Here is a 6000-nt window from a genome sequence, read left to right on the forward strand (position 1 = left end):
TCTTTGATCTGCTTCTTAATATCCTCCATATCGTTTGCGGGCATCCGGTAGGGTCTCTTTGATATTGGCCCTGTACCTGGCAATAGCTCTATCAAAAACTTGATGTCTCGATCCGGTGGCATGCCTGGTAACTCCTCTGGAAAAACGTCTGGGTAATCCTTCACTACAGGCACTTCCTCCTGAACAACTCCCTTTAGGGTATTTACTTGGCTCCTCCTAGGCGCATGCCTAGATACATACTTAATCCTTTTTCCCTCAGGGGTGGTGAGATAAATCGACTTACTAGCACAGTCAATGCTTCCTCCATGCTTTGACATCTAGTCCATGCCTAATATCACATCCAATCCTTGTGACTCCAAAATTATTAGGTCTGACGGAAAAAAGGCTACCAATGGTTAAGGGTATCTGGTCGCACCATCGACTAGCCATATACTTTGCTCCAGGTGAACTTACTAACAGAGGGGTCCTAAAGGTTTGGGTTGGTAGTTTAAACTTATCCACGAATCCCCTTGATATGTATGAATGAGATGCACCAGTATCAAAAAGAACAAGGGTGATAAAAGTCTTAACCAAAAACTTACCAATAACTGCGTTTGGCTGCTCTTCAACCTCCTCCACGTTAACGTGGTTCACTTGTCCTTTGTTGAATGGTTGGGCTTCTTCCCAGCGCTCCCATTACTGTTTCCATTCTTCGCTTCAGGGCACTCCGTGGCATAGTGTCCAGTCTTCCCGCACTTGAAACAAGTAACGTGGCTTAGGTCTCTCTTGGCGGGTGTGGCTGGATTGGGGCGGTTCTGATTATTGCTTGCTCCATTCCCATTCCCATTCATTGGGCCAGTATGATTATGGGTACTTCCTCCATTGTGGGTGTGGCCTCCATGGTTATGAACAAGTCCTCCCGAGTTCGGGGTTAGGCGAGGCTTCTGCTGAGCTCCTGAATTATACCTTCCATGTCCATACTTCCTCTTACGTCTCTCAATCTGCTACTGCTTCCCTTCAATCATAAGAGCCTTATCTACCAACTCCTGGTAGTTGTTGAATGTTGCCACCATCAACTGCATGCTCATCTCATCATTCAGCCCTTCCATAAACTTCTCCTGCTTCGCGGCATCTGTGGCCACATCGTCAGGGGCATAGCGAGATAACTTGCTAAACTCATCCATGCACTGAGCCACAGTACGGTTCCCTTGGCGTAAGTTGTGAAACTCACGCTTCTTCATACTCATAGCTCCAGTTGAGACATGGGCTGTACGAAAAGCTTGCTGAAACTGGTTCCATGTAACAGTGGCTATAGGGTAGGTGACAGTGTAATTCTCCCACCATGAGGCTGCTGGTCCATCCAACTTATGTGCGACAAAACGCACCTTCTCAGCATCGGTACATCCTGCAGTGATTGACTCCCTTCCAATCCCGCGGGGCCAATCATCTGCGACTATCGGCTCGGTGCTACTGGAAAACACCGGCGGCTGCAACGTCAGAAAGCGGGCTAGGTTATCAACTGGTGGTGGTGGCGGTGGGTTGTTGTTGTTGCCTTGGTTTTGTACTAACAACTGCATCAGGCTATTCTGCTGCTGGATCAACTGAGTGAGCTCCGGTGGGAAAGTAAATCCGGGGTCACGTCTTGGAGGTATCTGAGGGTTTAGAGGGAAGAGAATAGAATAGAATGAGGTCTAATGAGAAAAACACTACCCATATTCCCATGAGACAAACACAATCATTTCACTCAATCAATCAAGCAAGGGCATACAATCGATCTAACTATCGTTACAAAAGTTCTTGGACTATACTATATACATGGTGGAATACTACTACTGATGTGGTGGTCTACTAGAAATATTGATCGGCCGAAGACTCCATGATGTTTGCTCCAGCTTCGTCTTCATAGTCATCATCGCTATCGTCGGGGTCCGAGTCGATGTCGTCGATGATGATGTAGTCCTCAGAATGAATCTCCTTGGGTTCTTCGTCTTCTCCTCCTGGCGCGGGGTCTCCCATGAATAATCCTAGCTTCCTTTCCAGATCGTCATTCTTTTCCACTAGTACGGCGATTTCCTCCTCATAATCTTCGCTTGTAGCTTTGAGTTCTTTCTCCAATTCCGTGATCCTTGTCATCGCCTTCTTCAGATCTATCATTCCTGCGCACATCTGGTTCTCCTGGCGACGAATGTGATGGTTTAACTCCTGGATGAAAGCGGCGATTGATCTATCCTTCCTGGCGCTGATCATCTCCCATTGCTCATCTCGGCGCCCACAAATGTGATAGATAGTATCCTTAAGCTCCTTATGGTAAACTTCTCCAATGCATCCCATGGTGATGTGAGCTGCCATACTCTTTCCGAGATTCCAGGTTGGTGCATCAAAGGAAAACTCTATGGGCTTAGTGACTGGCGCTAATGTCCTTCCTGGAACTTGGTGTTGAATCATCCATCGCTCCTCTTCTGGTAAAGTGGCGTTGTAAGTCCCGGTGAAGCTTGGTATTCCAATGTTCAGGTACCTAGTGACTTCCTTCAAGTGTCGTCCAAAAGGTGCTTCTTCATCCGGTTGTGCAAACTTGTTCCTTGCGTCCGCCATCCTAAAGAGTAGAAAATGGAGAGGAGTCAGAAATGGGAAGAGAAAAGTGATCTAGGGCTTTAGCTTAGTGGTCGTGTCCTACACTCAGCATGTGCTCCGATACCATCTTGTAGCGACCCGACCTCAAATGGTCAAGTCTCTGTGCTTTAGTGTCATCCCTGGATCGGTAATGCTGACACACACATTACTCGAGGATTTATAACAGAGTAGCAATCACACACTTATTACATCGAATGTCTCAAAAGAGAACTTATTACAATAAATATGGCTTAAGGCCATCTAATACGATAACAGAGGAAGGCTTGGAAGATAAAGTGAGTCCGTCAACTCCAACGGCATAGCTGAGTTGCACGACAACGACCTAATGAACCTTACTCCTTGTCTGAAAAGTCTGCAACATAATACGTTACAGCCCAAAACAGGTCAGCACATGGAATATGCTGGCAAAGTGACACAGTAGAGCAAGAACAGGATAATGCTATCACTATATGCATATTTGGCTGGTGGAAAGCTCTATGGTTATAGTTTTTGCGAAAAGCCAATTTTGCCTACAACAAAGGAATGTAATTTCATTTAACTATCATGGTAGTTGAAACATCATTGAGAAGGTTCCTCCAACTCAATCCCAATTAAAAGTAATTATCAACCCAACAATATTAATTTTAAAGTGATGAGATACATATGGTAATCCAAGTACTAGATACTCAAGATTTGTCCATAACCGGGGACACGGCTAACCATGATTAGTTTATACACTCTGCAGAGGTTTGCGCACTTTTCCCCACAAGACGCGATCTCCTCTGTTAGATTTCTTGCACTACATGATGTTTGAGAAACAGATGACTGAGACACAGTCTTTCAGAAGCATTAACTCTCTACTTCGGATAGACTATACCACCTACAACCCACTACCTGCTAGTCTATCTCTTCAAGAGGTTCACGCAACTTACTCAACTATGCTAGAGCCCATAATAGCTTGTGGCTGCACACGGAAGTTTCTAGGATGAAATATCTCAGTTCCCTTTGAGCCTGGGTGGCGGACCGTAGGATTATCACACGGGTACTCCGGGATATCCTAGGACAACACTGGATTCTCCAGGTGCCCGACAACAAATCCACCCAGATGTGTATTTATGTTGCCACCTTAAGTTGAACCATTAATTAACAATCTCACATCTGTCATGGTTTCACTCAAACCCAATCCACGTCTACGAGCATAGCATAGCAATATAAGCAATACATAGAAGTAACTCCCAAGGGTTTGATAATAACATGGCAATAGGTTCTACCTCATCAACTACTTCCCAATCCCACATGTTATCAAATCCTAACCATGAAATGTTTGAGGGTTGAAACTAATGCATAAAAACTGGGTGATAAAGGGTATGATCAAAGTGTTACTTGCCTTGCTGATGATCCGCAAAACCTAGAGACTCGTAGTAGCACGCTTCGCACTCCAGGTGTTCTATCGCAAACAAACAATAGCATACATAAGTAGTCAAGCAAAGAAGCACGAGTAAATCTCAAATAAGAAGATCTAACCAGGAAGTTCAACTTAAGAACTCCGGTTTGCAAAAATAATCAAATCAAACGGAGCAACGAAACTCAAACTGCAAGAGAAACAAGATCCGTTTACTAATCTACACTAAAGTCAAATTTTACAGTACCAAAATTTTGTTCATGTTGGTTAAACAGAAAGAGGGGTTCGAGACGAAGATCTAGGAGCTTGAATCGCCTGATTCCGATAAACAAGCGAAAAGATAAACTGAAACAAAAATCGGATCAGAAATCGCGATCGAAAATAATCGCGGAAAATCCGAGATAAAGAAAAACTGACGAACAGGCTAACGAACGAACGTTCGCTGTCTGCGGCTAACGAATGAACACCGTTCTTTAAAACGAACCTACGGACGAACGTCCGCGAAATAAACTAAACCGGAAAAAATAAAATCGATCTATTCTAAAAAAATGAACCTAGGGTTTTCTAAAAAAAACCGGATCGGTTTTGTCTAAAAAAACCGGCGGCCGCGAGGTGACTACCTCGGCGGGGCTCCGGCGCCTCCGGCGGGGTCCGGGTGGTGGCAGGGCGGCGACGGCTGGCGGTGGCTGCGGCAAGGGCAGGCGGCGACGGTGCTAGGCGGCAGCGGCGCTAGGCGGCGGGGTTGGCGGGGCGGCTCGGGTGGTGGTGGTGGGGGGTCGGGGCGGCGTATATAAGGAGGGGGAGGGGGCAAGGCGGCGGTGCGGGGCAGAGTCCTGGTCGGACTCGGCGTGCGGCGGTGGTCTCCCGCGTCGGGGACGAGGCGGACGGGGCGGCTGTGCTAGGCCGGCTGGCTGGGCTTCGGCCCAGTTGGCGGAGAGAAGTTTTTTTAAATAATTTCGCCGAAACTTAAATAAATCCTAAAGAAATAATAAATATCTAAAAATGCCAAAACAAATTTTCACCATCTAAATAAAATATTTAGAACAAGATGAACATTTTCTTGGCCCTAAAATGCAATTTTGAAAAACATGCGGTTTTTCTAATTCAAATAAAATAGCAATAAACTCCAAATAAATTCAAATATTTGATTTTAATATTTTTCCTCCAATATTTCATTTATTTTGGAGAAGTCATATTATCTCCTCTCATATATTTTAATATGAAATATTTTCGGAGAGAAAAATAATTAAAATAAAAAATCCTCGTTTCAATATTTCATAGAATTCAAATATGAAAACAGTGAACTCCCCAACTCTCTCCGAGGGTCCTTGAGTTGCTTAGAATTTCGAGGATCGCAAAATGAAATGCAGCAAAATATGATATGTAGGAATGATCTATGTATAACATTCCAAATTGGAAATTTCGGATGTTACATGTGCTGGACCCTTCTGTCGTTGGAGCAGTTGAGCTGGGGTGGACGACGGCGCAGTAGGAGCAGGACAAACCACACAAGCTTTTCTTTGACAACTATCTGTAAGAGAAGTAATTTTGTAAGGACTCGTTTGAATTGGAGGATTCTAACAACGCAGGGATAGGAAATACACAGTAATAGGATAGGAATGCACTTGCAAAACAGAGAATTTAAAAACACAGGATCTCTGCCAATCTGGGTGTTTGGTTCACAAGAATTGGAAGATCACAGGATGCAAAGGAGTATGGTGAGATTAAGTCAAACCACAAGAAAACATACGGTTATAATGCTATTATGCTACTATCTCTTAGTCTTGTGCTTCATGAATAGGAATTTGAAAAGGAGGAAAAGTGGATATTAAAATTCCTACGGTTTTTCTTTCAAAGAGACACTAAAGGAACAAATCCTACAGTTTTCCTTTGCTCCATTCCTTTGAACCAAATGCATGAATAGTAGTACCATAGGAAACTTTCCAATTCCTATGTTTTTCCTTCACTTTTCCTTTCAAGCACTGGCGATTCTAGTAGGCAGGCTTGAG

The sequence above is a fragment of the Triticum dicoccoides genome, chromosome 7A (genome assembly GCF_002162155.2).
Source record: "Triticum dicoccoides isolate Atlit2015 ecotype Zavitan chromosome 7A, WEW_v2.0, whole genome shotgun sequence".
NCBI lineage: Eukaryota > Viridiplantae > Streptophyta > Magnoliopsida > Poales > Poaceae > Triticum > Triticum dicoccoides.